This window comes from Crocuta crocuta, unplaced genomic scaffold (genome assembly GCF_008692635.1).
Source record: "Crocuta crocuta isolate KB4526 unplaced genomic scaffold, BGI_CrCroc_1.0 scaffold36, whole genome shotgun sequence".
Taxonomy (NCBI): domain Eukaryota; kingdom Metazoa; phylum Chordata; class Mammalia; order Carnivora; family Hyaenidae; genus Crocuta; species Crocuta crocuta.
In genome coordinates, this window is record NW_027532203.1 from 7,661,659 (window position 1) to 7,682,563 (window position 20,905).

The 20,905-nt window shown below is 46.9% G+C and overlaps 1 protein-coding gene across 8 annotated transcripts in view; it reads right to left on the bottom strand.

Moving 5' to 3' along the window:
• The window catches only part of ZNF532 (zinc finger protein 532), a 103,729-nt gene that overhangs the window by 71,293 nt on the left and 11,531 nt on the right, over nucleotides 1-20,905 (bottom strand). The window contains exon 3 of one of the 8 annotated variants that reach the window (XM_077777720.1): nucleotides 7,599-7,758. The exons of the other annotated variants lie outside the window; for them this stretch is intronic. The gene's annotated coding sequence lies outside the window, so the exon portion shown is untranslated. The remainder of the gene's footprint in view (nucleotides 1-7,598; nucleotides 7,759-20,905) is intronic. 8 annotated transcript variants of the gene reach the window in all.

Below are 20,905 nucleotides of genomic sequence, written 5' to 3' on the forward strand. Positions count from 1 at the left end.
TCCCAGATTAATCTTTTTAAACTCTGCTGGGATCAGATCTATTGCTCCCCTCTATGAAAACTCCTCCAATCCCCTGCCAAGCCCCAGCCACGCTCGCTGGGCTGACAGCGCACACCTTACCCGGCCAAGGTCCACCCACACTCCTCTGCAGCCTAGCGAGAACCTTCTGGGCCATGCTTCTTCATGGCCTAGAATCCTCCCGGCACACGCACCCCTCCATTAGCCACGCATCAGAACCCATCCTCAAGGTTTTCGGAAAGAAGAGCTTCAACTTCATCATTTTCAAAATGGGAACTAAGAATAACAGCCATGGCACTGAGCTGTTGTATAAATGAAAATAAATAATATATGGAGAGCACAAATGCATCGGCATTAAGATGCTATTTTCAGGGAGCACCTGGGTGGCTCAGTGGGTCCAACTCTTGATTTTGGCTCAGGTCATGATCTCACAGTTTGTGGGTTCACGTCCCAGATCGGACTCCACCCTGACAACGTGGAGCCTGCTTGGGATTCTTTCTTTCCTCCCCTTTCTCCCCCTCCCCTACTAAAGCTCACACTGTCTGTTTCTCAAAATAAATAAATAAACTTAAAAAAAAAATTGAAGGGGCCTCTGGGTGGTTCAGTCGGTTAAGCGCCTGACTTTGGCTCAGGTCATGATCTCGCAGTTCGTGAGTTCGAGTCCCATATCAGACTCTGTGCTGACAGCTCAGAGCCTGGAGCCTATTTCAGATTCTGTGTCCCCCCCCCTCTGCCCCTCCTCCGCTCACGTTCTGTCTCTCTCTGTCTCAAAAATAAATAAACACTAAAAAAAATTTTTTTTTTAAATTGAAAACGCTGTCTTAGGGGCATCTGGGTGGCTGGCTATCAGTTGAGCATCCAACTCTTGATCTCGGCTCAGGTAATGATCTCGTGCTTCATGAGATCAGGCCCTGCATCAGGCTCTGTGCTGACAGCCTGGAGCCTGCTTGGGATTCTCTCTCTCCTCTCTCTCTGTCCTTGTTCCCTCGCTCTCTCAAAATAAACATTTTTTAACATTAAAAAATGCTATCTTCTTCTTCTTCATTGATTTGTTCAAAGAGTAAAACAAAACAGAAAAAAAAGGTAAACTGAGTAAATGTTTTCCAGGTCAGAAAGCGAAGAAGGCTGGAGGTGAGGATGGTTTGGTGGGAGGAAACGGAAGGCACTTTACAAACTGTGGCCTTATTACCTCTTACTTCACAGACTGCCTGGCCTGTCTCCTAATGTGGAGGTGCCCCCAGTCCTACCATCACCATTGCTAGGGCCACCTGAAGTTCATACATGGAAAAGGTACAGTTTCCTCTCAAAATGCAGCAAAATTTCAACTCCCAAAGCAAAACACCTCGGCAGGTCTCTCTGCTTGTCCCATAACCCTTTCTCCCCGTTTCGAAACTCCGTCTTCCCAGCCAAGCACGGCCAAGGACAGTGTGCGATCTCCACCACCTTGCCCAACCTCGGCCCGACCCACGCCCCGAGCCCACGTTCACACACTGACTGACGCCACACCAGGCCCTGACTCACACACTGGGCCCCACGGAGGGCCGAGTGCCGGCATGAGCAGCCACAACAGGATGCAACGGAGGAGAGCCACACCAGGAGCCCTCAGCACAATCCCGCCCTGGCCAGGAGCCCCGGCCAGAGGAATGGAACACTCCAAGAGAAGCTAGAGAAGAACAGGAATGGACAGACAGACTGGGCTCAGAGGAGAGTCAAAGCAGCAGGAGGCTAACGGAGCCACATCACATTGCGGAGTGCTCCACCCACAGTCCTCCGGTTCTCTGGAGAGCGGGGCGGGTGCCCCTTCTTCGGGAAAAGAGGAAGGGAGGCGGCCGTGGAGGTGGGAAAGAACACCAGGGTCTGGTGGCTGTGAAGGCAGGGCCACAAGGCAGCAAGGGCTCCGGGCAGACACCCCCGGAAGAGGGCAGCGTCCACTCGGGACGGTCCCTCAGGTCATGCAGCCTTGTGACCCTGTTCTTGCCGGCGTGCTGGTCATCGTCCCGACAGGTGTGCTGTTAGCGCGTCTGTCGTCTCGCCCTAACTGGTTCAGTCCACGCTCTCCAACTGCCCGTCTGCAATGCTCTCCCAAGAGCAGGTGCTCCCTGAACATGACATACGTGAGGAAGAGCTACTCAGTGCCTGGGCACTGGCAGGCACCAGGCTGGCTCTTGATCTCAGGGTCATGAGTTCAAGCCCCACGTTGGGTGTAGAGATTACTTAAAAAGGATCTTGGGGGGAAAAATTACTAAGTGACCGGAAGTAGTTACTTTCACAAGCACGGGGCGTCCATTTCCTTGACCCACAAGACGCTCAGGGGCCCGGACTGAAAGGCTGACCTTGCAGCTCCGGGTCAGCTCCCCTCCACGGCCACGCCTCAGTCCCCGGAAAAGTCCTGGAAGCCAAAAGGACACGAAGGCAACTGATCTGGGCTGAGCGATTGCCAGTTCCAAAAGATCCAAGCTCAGGTCAAGCAAAGACACTAAACGAGGAAATAAAAAAGAGGGAAAGAGAGAAAGAGAAAATATGGAGTAAAATTCCTCTGTCTGTCAGAGAGTGTGCTTTAGTCAACCCTTGGAATACAGAAGCAGCGAAGGGGGCAGAGTGCTTTTGTATATTAATAATTTGCTGCAAAGTGAGAGCTTCCCACGAAAGAATGTTGACTGGATTCATGACTGTCTTTCCCGTCCCTCCTGAATTCCTACAGAAATGACACTGAAAGTGTTTTTAAGAAGATAAAAATAGACAAAAAATCTCTCATAGCTGCTTAGGGCTGGGGGTGCCGGGAGACTCGGGGAAGGGCAGCCAAAGGGTACAGAGCTTCTCTCCGGGGAATGGAAAGTCCTCCAAGTGACCGTGGAGATGGCCACACTGAAAACCTCGCACCGCACACCGCACACGGGTGACCTCTAGCTCCAAATAACATCCTGACCGAAACACACCTCCGTCACAGGCCCGTGAGGAAAGGACAGCAAGAATAGAGCCACACCCAGCATAAGACACCAACGGAGTTTTAGGCGAAGGAAGAGGGCAGTGGAGGGGCAGCCGGCTCAGCAGGGTCACGGAGTTACACCCCAGGTCATGCAGGAGGCTGCCACGGAGACGGGGCTTCAGTGCTGGGGAACTTCAAAGGAGCTCAGGCCTTGGACTTGGGGAAGGAGGAGCCTCATGTGGAAGGAAGAGTGGGTCCAAGGAGGGGATAAAGAGCCCGTGTACAATCCACCGCCCCCCTGCAAGCGGGGAGAGCCGAGGGAGGGCATGGGGGAACCCCCGGGTCATCTAAGCCCTGGCGCAGGCTCGGGGTTCAGAGCACCCCGTCGAGAGGTAGGAGATAGAAAGCCTGGCCTGTGGCCTTTCGTTTCCTCCATCCCCAATGCCAGCAGCCACGTTTATCCCCCAGGCAGGAGAATGGACGAGTCTCCTAAGGAACAAAAGCTCCAGGGAGAAAATTCCAGATGCTGACTAGTGGGATCCTGCAATGAAGCGTCCGGCTCCAGGACTAATCAGGGANTCATGGAGCAGGTGGAGCAGGAATGAAAAAACAACAAGAGGAAAGAAACGCTAGAAAGACGGAAGAACATATACACAGAGAGAACCCTCGGAGGAGAAAAGAACGGGAAGTTATGGATAACAAGCAGCCAAAGGATCTAGGAACTTTTAGAAATAGTAAATGACTGCAACAAAAGCTAAAATGGGTAAAAATAAATACGTAAGTCAAGTCAAGGAAACGAGGGTGTTTCCCAGAAAGAGATCCAGACAATAAAAGGGACAAGGCACGAACATTAAAAGTTCAATCTGGGGGTGCCTGGGTGGCTCAGGTCATGATCTTGTGGACTGAGAGCTCGAGCCTCATGTCGGGCTCTGTCCTGACAGCTCAGAGCCTGGAGCCTGCCTCTGATCCTGTTTCTGTCTCTCTGCCCCTTGCCCGCTCATTCTGTCTGTCTGTCTCTCTCAAAAATAAATAAACATTAAAAGTTCAATCCAGTTGGTCCAACATTTATGAAGCGCATCTCAGAAAGAGAAAAAAAAGTTGGAGTGCCTGGGTGGCTCAGTTGAGCACGCAACTTCAGCTCAGGTCATGATCTCACGGCTCAGGAGTTTGGGCCCCGTGTGTGGCTCTGTGCTTGACAGCGCGGAGCCTGGAGCCTGCTTCGGATCCTGCATCTCCCTCTCTCTCTGCCCCTCCCCTGTTCACGCTCTGTCTCTCTCCGTCTCTCAAAAATAAAAAATAAAAAAAAGAAAGAAAGAGAAAGAAAACAAAGAGACGATGTTACCAAAGAAAAACTACAGGAATATCTCCCAAGATGAAGGGAGCAAAGTCTCGGACTGCATGGGCCAGCACAGGGCTGCCAGATAAAATATAGGATGCCAGTTACATGCGAACTTCAGATAAACAATGATTCATCTTCTCATAGAAGTATGTTCCACTGTTTATCTGGGCATCTTGGATGTTTTATTTGCAAAACCTGAGAACCCTCCACTTCGAATGGCCGAGTGCATCACATGAAAACAGTCCACACCACAGCCAAGTTACCACCAAAAATTTAAGGGGCGCCTGGGTGGCTCAGATGAATGTCTGACTCTTGATTCTGGCTCAGGTCATGATCCCAGTGTCATAAGATCAAGCCCCCACCCCTGGCTCTGCGCTGGCAGCACAGAGCCTGCTTGGGATTCTCTCTCTCCCTCTCTCTCTGCCCCTCCCCCGCCTGCTCTCTGTATCTTTCTCAAAATAAATAAACTTTAAATAAATAAAAACTTAAAATTAAAAAAAAGAAGAAGAACGCCAAAAAGGTAAAAAGTGCAAGAAACAAGTGTATGGGGTTTACTCCTCAATCCCCTCAACAGCTAGTGGGGGACTCAGCACCTCTGTCTCCAGACCAAAAAAAAAGCCCTGGGCTTGTGCTTTAGACAATCATTTATCTAAAGTACCAAACCACAGAGATTTGTTTTTTTCTCTTTGGTCTCTTAGGAGTTTTGTTATTTCTTTTTTCTTTAATTTTGGAAACTGGCTGAGTGAACAGGAATTACGGGAAAGAGTGGGAGGCGGGAGGCGGGGGGATGGCGTGCGTATGAAGACCACAGGCTCGGCCCTGGGGCGCCAGACCTCCCTGATTCTCAGCTGCGCAGAAGGGATAGGTTTACAAAGGCCTGGAAATCTCCCGTCACAAGTTAGGGGTGAGAGAAGTTGGAGACAACTGCGCTGGGCGGGGACCCCAGCCACCCGGGGAAGCCTGAGCTCAGGAGGTCCAGCTCGGCCTCCACTGGCCGCCTCAGTTCACAGGGCGGCTCTGAGGACCCGGGCGCCTTCAGCCTTCGGGCCTTGAGGAGGTGGGCGTCGAGGCCCTGGGTGGGGACAGGGACGAGACCGAAGATGCAGCTTGATTTAAACCTTTTAAATATTTAGGTATATGGTATATACCTTTTAAATATTTAAATATACCTTTTAAATATTTCACCAAGTCTTTTAAATATTTAGCCATCTGGTCTCCATCTGTAGTCCTGCCTAGGCTCTGCTCTGTAACATTAAGGGCAGGCCCGGGGCCATTATTACTATTACTACTACTATTATTATTATTCCTGTCTCATGTACCAGGCAGAGAAAGTTTAAGTGTCTTGCTCAAGGACCTAGGTCCAGTAAGTGTCAGAGGATGGGCGCGGAGCCACAATCCAGGCTCGTAACCGCCATCAGAACAGTCAGGAGGTAATATCTAAAATGGAAGAAACCCCAAGTCAGCAGCAAAGTGTATCACTTAGAAACGAGAGAAGCAGTGACAGAAGGACCAGATCAAAGAGTAGAAATTAACTGCCCACGGGGATGAGGCCTAGAAAACAGAGCTGGATCTTTCAAATCTATGTGCATGTATTACTTTGACAAAAATTAAAACTGTGAGAAACAGTTAAGTAAGCATCTGAACTCCACGTCTTTTCTCTCAGTACAAACAAAATTAAAAAAAAAAAAAAATGAAAAAACCCACTCTGCTCCTGGAGCTTTTCTTCCAAAAAGGCATCAAACTGACTTGTGGCTTTTCCTAATGTAAATGCAAATCTGTCACAATTAGAAAATAGTTCACTAACTGTGACCCTTAGGGCGTTACTGCATTTAGCATGGTCTCAAAACTGTTTACAGTGAAATACCGCATATTCCATTATTTGCTGGAAAAATGTTATATAACTGAAAACCCAGAAACCAGTCATTTTTTTCACTGCAAAATTAGGTTTCATGAATATTCAGAAAGAATTTGTAAATGCAGTTTTCTTTTTTAGGTCTCTCTTCCACCAACCTCAATGCATTTAGAAGACCCTTACTCAGGGAGTTAAAAATAAAGGAAGGGAAAAAAAAAAAGGTGTGGGGGAGGGTTCAGCATCCCACTACTTTTAGATTATCTATATTCTGGAAAATTACACAGCTTTAAAGTTATTTGTTTAATTTGGAAACGGCTGAACCGTTCCGACAAGCCTACCAAATCTACGAGCACATGTAATGAAATGTTAGTAACAATCCCCCCTCAGACCAGGGCCAATATCAAAGAGAAATTCCAACCCGGAGAATCTGCGCGTGTGTGTGTGTGCATGTGCATGTGTGTTTCTTTCTGTATAAGCCCTGGGGAGGGAGAAACAGAAAGAGAAAAAGAGAAGAAAAGGGCTTCCGACCTGAGACTTGACCTCGCAACAAAACCGTGGCCCTTTGAAGAATCAAGTCTTGTAGCCTTTTGTGTGTCTAGCTGGCCAGGCTGCCCAGTTTAAAATGTGAGGTCACAGGGCTCGGGGCTGGTCCCCGGCTCGCTCTCCGGGCTGCTTTACTTGCAAACCCTCCATTCTGGAGCCTCACCTGACTTTGATCAACCTCCTCCCGTTCAAAGCCTCCTGCAGACACCGCTAACTGAGCACCCCCAGCCTGCCGCAACCTGCCCCGTGTACTGATCTTTCTAACGTTTGTGTACGCACGGTTGCGGTTTTATTTACAGCACGACAGGAAGACAGGGAAGTGGTTTATAGTAAGAGATGCAGGACCGAAAACGCTGCAGAGGGAGGACTATGAAGCATCCATGCTGACGCACACGCTGAGGAACACCTAGGCACGTGCCGCAAACCTCCTTCCTCAGTTTCCCTCCCACACACCGGGGGCGTCTCCCTCTGGGTCCCGGCAGACACGCGGGATAAAAACTGCTGCGTCCCCACTCAGCGGAGGTGCCCGCGACGGGCAGATTCACAGAGACGCGCGGCAGAAGAGACGTTCCCGGGCAGGGGGAGGCGGGAAGGGAGCCTCATCACTGAACTGGTCCAGGGCTCTCGTTGGGAGTGAACTAGTGTGGCGGACGGCGATGCAGCCAATGCCACTGGGCTGCACACTCGTGAAAAACGACCACGTTGCACAAATTCCACCACAAGGAAAGAAAACAATCTACACTGAACAGAGAGGAATGGGGAGGACGAGTAGTTGGGACAAATCTTAAAATGAAGATTTGAGGGATGTATCCCTTTTGTGACCCTCTTTAAGGAGAGGGGCTGATGAATGCCAGCGGGGTGCCGGTAGCCTTTAGCAAGCTGCAGTCCGGGGGGCGCGAGCCCCGATGGTTAGCACGTACCCACTGGTGCTGAGCTTCTCCCACCGGGGCGCACGTGAGGCTACCGACACGACACCACTGGGGCGGCTGAGAAGAGGTGCAGGCAGTGGGCCAGTGAGGCCGAGAGGGGCAGCTCCCACACACCAAGGCGTCCAGGCCTCACCGTTTCCCAAAGTGTGGTCTGTTGACAGACAGGAAGTGGGAAGGAAGATTCTAGAGTCAAAAAAGGTTCAACATTTAAACCAGGTTCCTCACAAGACCGCCCCTAAATCTTTATCCCCACCATCTTCTGAGACCTTTAATACGTTGATACACATTTGAATCACAAAGAAGGGTTGGAGTATGAACCGGTCACGTCTATTTGATCTCCAGACCCTCTTGTTCTTCTAAGAGCATCTCAGAGGTGCCCCACGCCTTTTAGGAAATGTCCCCGTAAAGAAAGGAGTCTTCATCTGCGGCCCACAAGCAGACCCACGCAGAGCAGGGCCGGCCGGGCAGCCAAACACCGCCTACCCCTCCACAGAGCCACCATTACCCGGTACGACTGCTGCACCCTGGTAGGCCAGCCAGGTGGGGAAGGCCAATTTGGGTCAAATATTAAGGACAATGTACACAGAAGACCCCAAATGGAGCTCACTGGCCCCATGCCACAGGATTTGGGGGAAGAAAGGGTAGGTTGGGCACAGTTTCTTTCGGTCTTTCCTACAGAACATAAACTTCTCTCCAGGACCCACCAACCCCTCTCTTAGGATTCCAATAACCCCCAATGCCTTCATGGACGTTAACTTCTAGAATATTCCAGGAAGGCTGTGGTATCAATCCAGATAAAGCTGCCAAAATATCTACAGAAAACTGATAAACTAGTTCATTTCATAGAATGTCAAGAAGCTCCTGGACAGACAGGAAGACTTCAAGCCTAATGCAAATGAAGCAGGGGAAAGGGGAGGATCAGAACTGCAGAAAAGGCAACTGATTAAGAATTCCTTATGGAAGGATAAGGAGGTCAATAATCTGAAAGCCTCACAAATTGACACCCAGCACGAGCCATCGTTTATCGGATTTGATGAGTAGAATATTATTTTCACTTATTATTTCAATCCATCCTAAACAGGGGAAAGGCCCTCTGTGATGAAGATCACATATTTATGCTTCTTTGCAAAAGTGCTGTGAGGAGACTGGGTGTGGCTTGGTCGGCTGAGCGTCTGACTTCAACTCAGGTCATGATTTCTCGGTTCCTACATTCAAGCCCCGCATCAGGTTCGTTGCTGACAGCCCAGTGCCTGTGTCACATTCATTGCTGACAGCACAGTGCCTGTGTCACATCCTCTGTCCCCCTCCCTTTCCGATCCCCCCCCGCTGCTCATACTCACTCTCTCAAAAATAAATATTTTAAAAAGTGCTGAGAGGGGCGCCTTGGTGGATCAGCCGGTTAAGTGACCGACTTCAGCTCGGGTCATGATCTCACATCTCGTGAGTTCAAGCTCCATGCTGGGCTTGCTGACAGACAGCTCAGAGCCTGAGCCTGCTTCAGATTCTGTGTCCCCCGCCCCCAATCCCTGTCCTCCTTGTGTTCTCTCTCTCTCAGAAATAAATATTTTTAAAATTTTTAATAAATAAACTAAAAAGTGATGAGAATGACCAGGAAAACGATGGACAGTGAGAACCAGACAACGGCGATCTTCAGCCACGAAGGGGCTGGCAAGACGCAGTCTGGCCCCGGAGCCGCTCCTTCCCTCTGGTGTCCGAGTCTGGAGCCAGAGAAAGACGCTCTCCCACCTCACTACCAAAGACGGCCAACACGGGACAAGGAAAAGGCCACACTGCACCCGGGAACATCTTGGGGAGTTTCTGAAGGATCAGATTTTCTGGAACCACTGAGCTGATCGACGGAGAAGTAAACACAACTCAACCTGACGCCACACGATCCCAGCTCCCTGGCTTGCACACACAAGAAGCATAAGGCAAACCCTTTAAGGAGAAAGCAAATATTAAGACCAACCCTTTCCCCGGTAAGCCAGGTCTTCACAATTCTAAAGGATCGAGTAACAGGCACTGAGGTCCCAAAAACGTATACAGCTTCCCAGTGATCTCATTTCTCAGAGTTAATGGTTAACAAACTCCGTGATTGGAAAAGGTTCACAGAGGTCTGAAGTGACTCACAGAAACTTCCAATTGTTCTTTTAGTCTTCCTTTGAAGTACAAATCAGAAAGCGCTGATCCAATAACCTGGAATGCCCAACCTGTTCTCTTTATTGACAAGCATTCCTTAAGACGGCCGATCACTACACGAACAGATCAAGAACCCCACCAGTGCATCCCCGAGCCCCAGAACCTTGAGTCCTTTTGTGTGAGTTCCGTCACGGTAATGGCAGGCCACCGCCTCTGTCTCCCTCACTTCCCACTCCAGGGACCTTCTAGCCACTGTAACTTCTTAGATTCAAAATCTCTGTTTAAACACTGCCATTCAGAATCTCTCTTAACTCAAATGTTCACGTAGCATCCTTGAAATAAGCTTTATTTAAGCCAACAGGTTACCATTTACTCAAAATACCTTTCTTTCGTTCCTGTTTTTTTGTTGTTGTTATTGTTTTTTAGATTTTTTAAATGTTTTTTTTTTTTTCATTTATTTTTGAGAAAGGAGAGTAGAGCATGAACAGGGGAGGGGTAGAGAGAGGGGGAGACACAGAATCCGAAGCAGGCTCCAGGCTCCGAGCTGTCAGCACAGAGCCCGTCCTGGGGCTCCAACGCATGAACTGTGAGATCATGACCTGAGCTGAAGTCAGATGCTCAACTAACTGAGCCACCCAGGTGCCCCCCTTTTTTTCATTTTAGAGAGAGAGAGCATGAGCAGGGGAGAGGGGCAGAGAGGCAGAGTGAGAATCTTAATCAGGCTCTGCGCTGAGCGTGGATCCCATGACCTTGGGATCACAACCTGAGCTGACATTAAGAGTCAAATGCTCAACCAACTGAGCCATCCAGGTGCCCCAGTCCTGGATTTTTCAACCATTTTATTATAAAGGAAGTACATATGTGCTCTTGGCCAATCCTCTAAAACCCCAAAATATAAGCAAAAGTCTCCAGGGGATCCACTAGTCAGAGATAAACTCTGATAACATTTGGGATACAGACTTGTAAATGCAAACATAAACATAAATATGAACACACATATAGATTTTCACATGATAGGCCTTGTCACATTCACCAATCTCTCTCCATGTCTATGCAGGTTTCCATCATGCTGGACATATGCTCATGTTAATTCAGTGCATACATTTGTTCAAGAATACCCTTTTAAATTTAGATTTTGATATTTTCCAAAGAGATTTTGCCAAGGCAAGGAACCACGAGAGAGACCTTTCTTGGAGAATTCTTGCAAAAATAAGAACACTTCAAAAAATAACCTTTAAGATATACAGTGTTGAGTTTCACCCATTTGCTTTAAAGTTCTGAAGATATATTTTTAACTCATGTGGTAAAATGAAAGATAAGGGCAACAGACATTGAAATCAGTTACTTATGCTCTTAAATCATAACCCTTATGTTCTACTTCCGTCACTCCATCCATAGAGACTATATATTCTAGATGTCGCAGTAAACTAGGCTTCTCTGTGGATATGCATTTACCCATAAACGTGTGATACATGTATTTTTCCATGTCTAATGTCTCAGTACTCTTTCACTTCTACTTTCCTCAAGGGTCTCAGCCTAAAGGAAGTCTTATCTAAACAATAAGCTACTTCTCTCAGCTCAAGGAAAAGTATGAGCCCAGAAGTTCTGCAAGCCTCAGGAGAAAGGGCAAACTGCTTGAGGCAGGCACTTAATATCATATCATGCCAGGATCAGAATGGAAATCATATGGGTCAACAATAAAAAAAAAAAAAAGAAGGGCTGGTCAGAAGGACATGTTGAGGTAGGTAGTGACCTTTCTAAGGTACCTTGAGTCAAGCTTACTAGAAGTCAATTCTTATTTTAAATAAAGAGCCTTAGGGGCACCTGGGTGGCTCAGTGGATTAAACATCCAGGCTTTGGCTCAGGTCATGATCTCACGGTTCTTGAGTTAGAGCCCTGCATCAGGCTCTGTGCTGACAGCTCAGAGCCTAGAGCCTGCTTCAGATTGTGTCTCCCACTCTCTGCCTCTCTCTCTCACAAATAAACTTTTAAAAATTAAAAATAAATAAATAAAGAGGTTTCAAACATATGCAAAAACACAGACCAAAACTTAAGTATAAGAACACTACTTAACCTCATTTATAAAGCATAATTCATATATCTGGTGATTTTTTTAAATTTTTTTAAGGTTTATTTATTTTTGAGAAAGAGAGTAAAGAGAGAGAGAGACAAAACATGAGCAGGGGAGGGGCAGAGAGAGAGACACACACACACAGAATCTGAAGCAGGCTCCAGGCTCGGAGTTGTCACCACAGAGCCCAACGCGGGGCTCGAATTCTCAAACGGTGAGATGATGACCTGAGCCAAAGTCAGACACCTAACCGACTGAGCCACCCAGGTGCTCCTATCTGGTGATTTTTAAATGCTTATAAGTACAAGGGTCCCAAGTCCCTCTAAAAGGAAGGAAGGAGCCATTTGCCTATGAACAGGGAGAGGTCCAAGGAAAGAAGAAAAAGAAAAAATGGAAGCAAAGAAGAAAGGGAGGGAGCGGAGAGGGAACAAGAATGAGGGAACAGTGTACATAAAGAGCCAGTCACACTTCAAATAGTGGCTGGTGAGAATATAAGTAGTACTTAATACGCAATTCGTATCACACTTTTTACTACATTTCATTTCTCAAAAAAGGGAGAAGGGGAGACAGAAAAAAATTCCTTTACCAGGGCAATTGAGACTGATGGGGATTTTAGCAAGCAGATACCCAGTACCATTAAAAGTAAAAAAAAAAAAAAAGAAAAGAAAAACAAACAAACAAACAAAAACCTGGAAGTTGTTAAAGAGCTAATAACTACCCTTCTAGTGAAAGAGAATAGGGATGAAATGGGGTCCTGGGTACAGAAACTGCTCTCTGGGTAGAAGGGAAGCAAATGTTTGGATAAGTCCAGGTTATAACAGTTAAGTACTGACAAGGGTACTTAATTTTATTTAGGAGTTTATATTTCTTAAGCACCTGCTCCACGTCTGGAAAAATGTCCTTTTAAGCAGAACATACAAGTTAATGTGAATGCCATTCTATTAGTGTTTATTTTATAGAAAATGTAAAAGATCTATATGAAGAGGCAAGGAACAGTAATATGAAGAAAAAATAAAAGATACAAGGAAATACATTATATGGCTCAAGAAAGACAATCTGATGGATTTCAGGTTAAGCCTGAACAAGCACTTCTTCTTTATTTGTGGCAAGCTACCCAGAAAGAGGCAGCCTCACGCTTATGTACCTCTACCTAGCTAACTTCAGAGCTTTTAACTCGCGTGCTATCTAAGTGCTGGGGAAAAAGGAGAAGAAAATCAAGAGAAGAGAAAATACAGCATAACATGCTGAANGTAAAAATTCCCGATTTCATATTTACAAAATTAGAAAACAAATGATATCAAGGCAGGAATGGGTACATTCGAAGTGGCTTTTCACTTTTGAGTGGAGTTAGCGGATTTAATATTAATTTTCCTAAGTTATTTACTAAAATCACATACAAGTTCAGAAATGCCCAGCTCTCCACATGTTCCTCTGTCAGAAAACTACCTAAGGGTTCCATCCTGTGTCTGCCGGAATGAAATTAAATATCCCCATAAAGATGGTGCTTTGTTATTTAAGTGTTTACATTCCTTTAAAAAAAAAAAAAAAAACCTGAGTTTCTTAAAGGAGATCAGAGTGTAAGCCCGGAGACCCTCACGGAAGACACTGAGTTCTGCTCCTTCACTGTCCCGACTTCCCAGAGTCTAGGATGCCTGCAGAGAGACAACGGCTAGTAGAGCAGGAAAATCATTTTTGAAAGCAGAGCGTTAACCTAACAGAAAGGTCTGCGGTGGGCTTCTCACATGTCAAAGCCCCTGCTCAAAGGAAAATCAGTGTGCGTGTCACTTCTACTTCTCCCGGTTCCTGGGGCTCCCTGGGGCTCCCGGGGTGACACAGCTTTCTGCCTCGGTCACTTCCTCAGGAAGTGGGACTAAACCACAGCTCGCCCCCAGCTCCACGTGGTCTCAGGCATTCAGAGAGGGTCTAGGATTTGGCAGAGGTCACGTCCACCGCAACCAGCAGCACGGGCGGGTCCCCCGTGACACAGACGCGCCCTCGCGCTCCAGGCTGGGGGCTCTGCTCTGCTGGGTGGTTTTTGGGGGGGCCCAGGTGGAAGGGGATAGGTCCCTCACTGCTGCGGTGGGCCTGACCATTGTACAGCTCCCTCTTCTCCCACCAGACCACCTCAGCGACCCAAAAGGCACCGGACACGGGCTGCTGGGTCACCCTCGGACTCCACCTGTATCAGACATGCCCAAATTAAGCACCTCCACTCGATCCACATGCCCACTGCTTCTTCTTGCTCAAGAGTCAGAAATAGAACTGTGCTCGCCGTGAGGGCTCAGGTTCTGGAACAGCATGAGATCTACTTACTGAATGTACAGAGCTTCCAGAAATACCTGTCCCGTGTCTTTCTTTAGACAGCAGAATGTAAATGTAAAGGGCAGGGTGCCCCTAGGTTAGCATTTCAAAACGATGGCTCTGCTAGCAGAGCTCGCAGCTACAGTTTATGAAAACCCAGGGCATCGCACACAGACCTGAAGAGCTGGCTCCGCTCTGCCCAGGGCCTCCTGGGCCCACACAAGGGTGCTGTGGGGTGAGCAGCCACACCAGGCGGGCCAAGCCTGGCCATCAGGACTCCGTTATCTGGACGTGCATACTCTCCCCGGGGGTGTCCTCCAACCCCCCTCCAGGAATATCTACCTGGGCTGCACAAATCTGGTACAGGACAATAAAAAGGTGCTCAGGGCAAGGGCTTGCCTAGACAAGACACCCACTGAGCTCTGAAATAATAACAGAACCGTCAGCTGCGGGGGATTACCCTGGGAATCGCATTCTCCAGCGGCACACCCACAACCAATAAATTCTTAAAGTCCAGAAAGAACAAAAAAGCTGCTCTTTTCCTTACTTTTGTTTTCTCCCCCAAAGGAAAAAAGGCAAGTATTTTATTTGCTGCATCTGGACAACGTGGCATCGATCTCAGGGCACAGGGACCACGTGGAAAAAATATTTAATCTTCTAAAGTGAGAGGCGTCCATGTAAGAACGTCTGCTCCAGGAGAGCCTGGAAAACACGTATATTAGCCGGGAAAGGATTCCATCAATGACGGTTCGCCCTTTCTAAATAAATTGTGCTGGGACAGCTGAGAGTCTCAGTCGAGCCTCCAACTCCTGATTTCGGCTCAGGTCATGATCCCAGGGTCATGGGATTGAGCCCTGCTTCGGGTTCCGTGCTGAGCGTGGAGCCTGCATAAGAGTCTCTCTTTCTCCCCCTCTGCCCCTCCCCTACTCACACACATGCAATCTCTAAAAAAATAAAAACAAGTAAGTTTTTTAAAAATTATGGTAAAATATATAACATGAAATTTACCATCTTAACCATTTTTAAATGTACAGTTCAATAGGGTTAATATTTATTTTCATTTCTTTTTATTTATTTTTGTGAAACACAATGTGAGTGGGGGAGGGGCAGAGACAAAGAGGGAGACACAGAATCCCAACAAGGCTCCGGGCTCAGAGCTATCAGCACAGAGCCTGACACAAGGTTCGAACTCATGAACCGTGAAATCATGCCCTCAGCCAAAGTCAGATGGTTAATCAACTAAGCCACCCAGGTTCCCCAGTTTTATTTTATTGAAAGTTTAGTTATTTATTTTTGAGAGAGGGAGAGCATGAGCCCATGAGCAGGAGAGGCGCTGAGAGAGAGGGGGACAGAGGATCCTAGGTGGGCTCCGTGCTGACAGCAGAGAGCCTGATGCAGAGCTCAAACTCACGAACTTCGAGATCATGACCTAAGCCAAAGTCAGAAGCTTAGACTAAGAGCCACTCAGGCACCCCTACAATTCAATAGTGTTAATAAGTACATTCACATCATTCATGGTATACCCTTTTTTTTTTTTAATGGAATATTACGTAGTCATTAAAAGTAAGGTAGATATGGAACAATCAAGGTACCCTATTTGGTGAGAAAAAAAATCAGGTCATAAAACAATACCTAAATTACATTAAAACTTTTAAAAATAGGTATATTGGGGTGCCTGGGTGGGTCAATCGGTTAAGCAGCTGACTTTGGCTCAGGTCATGATCTTATAGTCCGTGGGTTAGAGCCCCGTGTCAGGCTCTGTGCTTACAGCTTCTTCCGATTCTGTGTCTTCTCCTCTATTCTTCGCCTGCTCATGATCTGTTTCCCTATCTCTCCAAAATAAATAAAAATTAAATAATTAATTAATTAAAAATAGGTATGTTGCATTTTATATGTTTCTACATATAGATTCATAAAAGGAATAGAAAAGGTCAGGATGCACACTGAACACTGTGACACCTGAATCTAGAGAAAAGCAGAGGATTGGAAGATGGGGGACGGAAATATTTTTTGAAGTTCATCTACCCCGTGTAGGTATGCATTTTCAAAATCTCATACCTATGAGGAAGTAGATGAAAGTTCAGATTTCCTATGAACTTAGGGATAGTCAAAATCATCAATCTTAACAATTCTGTCAAAGGTACTGTTGTATGAGCCCTATTTCCCATTGGATTTACATTCTTTTAACTAAAAGTCCCTTGTGCTGGCAATTTACTAATTCATCAGAGTTAATAGAAATCCTGAAAGCGTCTGGGCTAAATCTGTCACCATCAATAAATCCAGGAAAATTCATTACGGCCTCTGCTTGAAGTGGGTTATTCAAATGGCTTCACAAGCAAGCAAGGGAAAAAATATCTAAATTTCTTCACTATTAGATGTAAGGTGCTTTTTGAAACATGCTTGAATTCCAGTATTTCAAACTTAAGAAATCACTTGCCCATTTACGTGCTAACACAAAGGGTTCCTCATTCAGAAGCGAAACTCGTAAAAGCGTTAGAAGCGTTCCTTTGGCATTTTATAAATGCCACACTTTTTAGTACCATCTCTGCAACTCTAGCTTGAAGCAAAGTACAGATTTTCTAAATTGCAAGGGATATTTCAAGTCTACAAAGGAGAACTTTAAAGGGCTTTTCCTTTATCACCTGAATAAGGCTTCTAAATTTTCATATGTAAATTGTAAATCCTGCAACAGATGCCTATGTCCCTGAAATGCTACAATCAAACCAGCAGATCTAGTTTCTGCAGTTGCTTATTCATTCTAGCAGCAATTTTTCTTTTAATTTTAAATACTAAATTTAAGGGGCACCTGGGTGGCTTAGTCGGTTAAGCGTCCGACTTTCACTTAGGTCATGATTTTGCGGTTCNTAAATTTAAAATCTTTGCAAACAGGGGCACTCAGTAGGTAAGCATCTGAGTTCGGCTCAGGTCATAATCTTGTAGTTTTTAAGTTTGAGCCCCGCACTGGGCTCTGTGCTAAGGGTCAGGAACCTGCTTCTGATTCTGTCTCCTCCTCTCTTTGCCCCTCCCCCACTCACACTTTCCCTCTCTCTGTCTCAAAAATAAACACACAATAAAAAAATAACATAGTTGCAAACATTTTTGTTTATATTCTTACTACCCAAAGTTTTAAAGTATTGTTCTTGCTAAAGGGCTTTAAATCCACAGAACTCAAGTGGGGGCGATTCTGCCTCTTCTCCTCCACCACCACCCCCACTAATGTCTAGCAAGGTCCAGAGATACTCCTGGTCATCACAGTGTGGAGAGTGGGGGAGCGAAGAGTGCACTATCGACATCAGGATGCTGCCTACATCCTCCAACACAGGACAGCCCCACAACACAGCACCGTGCAGCCCCAAATGTCGGTAGCGCTAAAGTTGAAAACCCTAAAAATAAAATAAAAAATTTTGGGGGGTGGGGAAACACCTGGGTGGCTCAGTTAGTTGAGCGCCTGACTTTGGCTCAGGTCATGATCTCACAGTTTGCGGGTTCGAGCCCCGCGTCGGGCTCTGCTGACAGCTCAGAGCCTGGAGCCTGTCTTCGGATTCTGTGTCTCCCTCTCTCTGCCCCTCCCCCTCCTCACACTCTGTCTCTCTCTCAAAAATAAACATGAAAAAAAATTTTTTTAGTTGAAAAGCCTTGCTCTGAAAAAACAGATTTTCCCCTGTGACCCTGACCCCCTCTCGCCAAAGCCTAATCCTCTTAAATAAATCACCATAAAGCTGCTCGCTCCCCCCACCATCATCGGCACCAGACTTCTAGGTGGAAAGGCTGGTGGGCACTGCTCAGGCTCACCCGACCCCCTTCCCTGCCACCCACTATGGAAGGGTGTGCACAAACAGCTCCCTGGGTTATTATCACAACCGTTCTCACGTTCCAACGTGATGCCGTTGCCCGAGCAGCAAACAACTCTCACCAGACACCAACTTCATCTGAAACACGTTTGGAATTATGAAAGGTACTACTTCATTCTATCGAAGGCAACGAAGAGCATCCCCCTTAGTTATCACTCACGGCGGGCCTACTGGCTGCGGACTTGACAAATGAACTCACCCCCTGTTCACTTCCTGGAGTAGAGAGAAAACAGAAAAACACCAAGGGCGAGAATCACATCACTGCGCCCGTCACTATGTTACATTGAAAGGAAGAGACCCTTGGGGCGCCTGGGTGGCTTAGTCGGTTGGGCGTCCGACTTTCGCTTGGGTCATGATCTTGCGGTTCGTGGGTTCGAGCCCCACGTCGGGCTCTGTGCTGACTGCCAGCTCGGAGCCTGGAGCCTGTTTCACAGTCTGTCACTCCCTCTCTCTCTGACCCTTCCCTGCTCACGCTGTCTTTCTCTCTCCTAGAAATAAATAAAAAACATTAAAAAAAATTAAAAAAATAAAATAAAAGGAAGAGACCCTTGGAAGCACTCTCCCTACTCCTCTCAAGGCCCTCCCATTTTTCACCAAGTTCATCAGCGACAGCCCAACAGCTTGAAGGACGTTCACCCAGGAACGTTCCACTAAAAAGAACGGCCTCTACAGCCCCAGGATGTGGGACACGCCAGGTTAATCGCATGCATGCATGCATGCATGCGCTCAGACACACGCACACACAGCTTTCTTCTCTCAAGGCTTCGCTGAGGTTCAAGTGCTACTGTAAACTCCCAGTGCGAATCCCCACCCCGGGGACCCAGGCTGCACGCCAGGGAGCACTGGCCCCAGAGTATCAGGGGCTGGAAGCTTTGGGGTGAGACATCTCTGGGACATGCGTGAAGCAAGGTGTAAGTGATTGTTCTCCTGGAGGAACGGGATTAGGGGCGAGAAATGCATTCTGGAGCGGAGTGGGAGAGAGCGGCGTCCGGCCCATTTTCCTGAACAACTCTGAAGTCCGTGTGTTTCCAGGTAGCTCCTCTCTCATGGGCACCTCCCATGGACCCAAGATGACTCAGGAAAGAGTATATAACAAATGTCCAAATACAGAGGAAGAACAATAAAATGGCAAGTCTCAAGGCGCTCTGCCTTAATTTTTTAGCCACAGAAATGATGACAAAAACGTTGATCGGCTGGTTGAACAATCCCTGCCCAAAGGAGGCGATTTGTGTTGTAAAATGCTTAAGCACGCAAGCAGGTACACATATGCATGCTAAAGGAAGAAAGATCAGGAAAGGGAGCAAGGGACCTCTCAACGTGTACCTACTTTCAGTACCCAGAGTCACGACGCATCAGGGTCACGGAGAAAGCCAGAAATACCTCACAGATCCAGACAATAAGAGAAATACTAGTTGACCCAGAAGCAGTGGCTTTGAACCTCAAAGATATTTGAGCCTGCCGCCGACTAGCTGTAGCAATGACACCTCTAAACCACAGTATGCTGTAGCGGTTAAGAGCATGGGCTTTGGGGTAAGACAGACGAGAGGGAGTTCTGGCTCTTCCCTTGCAAGCTACAAGACTGAGCAAGTGACTAACCTCCTTAAGCTTCTGTTTCTCAAATGAAAAATGGAAATAACAAGATCCACTTCGTAGGGTTACTGTGAACATTACATTAAACAATCCAGGTAGGTGTTTACTCCTACGTGGGGTATCTGGAATATAGCAAGTACTTATTACTTTGAGTTATCACAACATCAAAACAAGGTCAGCAAGAGGATTCTAGCACAGGGAAAGCCCTAGAAGAAATGAAGCCACAACTCTGATGGTCTAGGACAGGTGATGAGAACACGATCAATGCCATCAGAAGTCCCAGCAATGACCTGGGACAGAATGAATATCCTTTTTTTTTTTTCTTTAATTTTTCTTCAATTTTTGTTAACGTTTTATTTTTTCTTGAGATAGAGAGAGACAGGGCACAAGCAGGGGAGGGGCAGAGAGAGAGGGAGACACAGAATCCGAAGCAGACTCCAGGCTCTCAGCTGTCAGCACAGAGCTCGACCTGGGGCTCGAACCCACGAACCAACCGCAAAATTATGACCTGAGCCGAAGTCAGATACCTAACCAACTGAGCCGCCCAGGCGCCCCAGAACAAACATCCTTAAGTACCTTTTGCAGATGGACGGCCCGGCAAGGTCTTCTAAGAAGCACAACAGATACAAAACAAATTTTTCCTATCCTCAGTGACCTGAAATAAGAGCGCTGTGTAACCAAAGAGGTTAGAGCTAAATGTGAAACTCCAATAGAGGTCAACACTACCCTCATGCTCAAGATTAGAGGAACAGAAATGTCTTACGATTCTATGAGTCATCGAAATCAAAACCATTAAAGCCTAATTATTCTTACTCAAGTGCTAAACTATGTGTTTAATCTTTCCCAAAATTAATATTGGCCCAGTAAACCAGACTTGCCTCTTGCCAAAGAGATATGTAGCTATGAGGGGCTTCAACACACACCTACCTAGGAGGGGCCTTGAGTACACATCTATGTACCCATGAGACCCTAAACATGAGGCCTGAACAAATCCTCCAGCCATCTGGCCAAATTCCCCACCTCCCGGGTCTCAGTCCAATTCATTACTCAGACAATCGGCAAGCACTATGCATTTATGGAGCAAAGGCTAAAAGCTAAACATACTGTTTTTGTGATTTTGAGTAAATAGAAAACAGAAAAAAGATCCCATCTCTAGACTCAGAAGAGCTCATACACCTTAGCTATTATACTGAAGAACAGGAAAGGGTGTAGAATTGGGGTCAGAAAGATCCAGGTGGGAATGCCAGCTCCCAACAACTCATCCTTGAGCTGTGTGTCCATCTCTCAGAGCCTCCAGCTTCTCAGGCATAAAACAGGGTGGGACCACCCCCTTGTCAAGCAGCAGA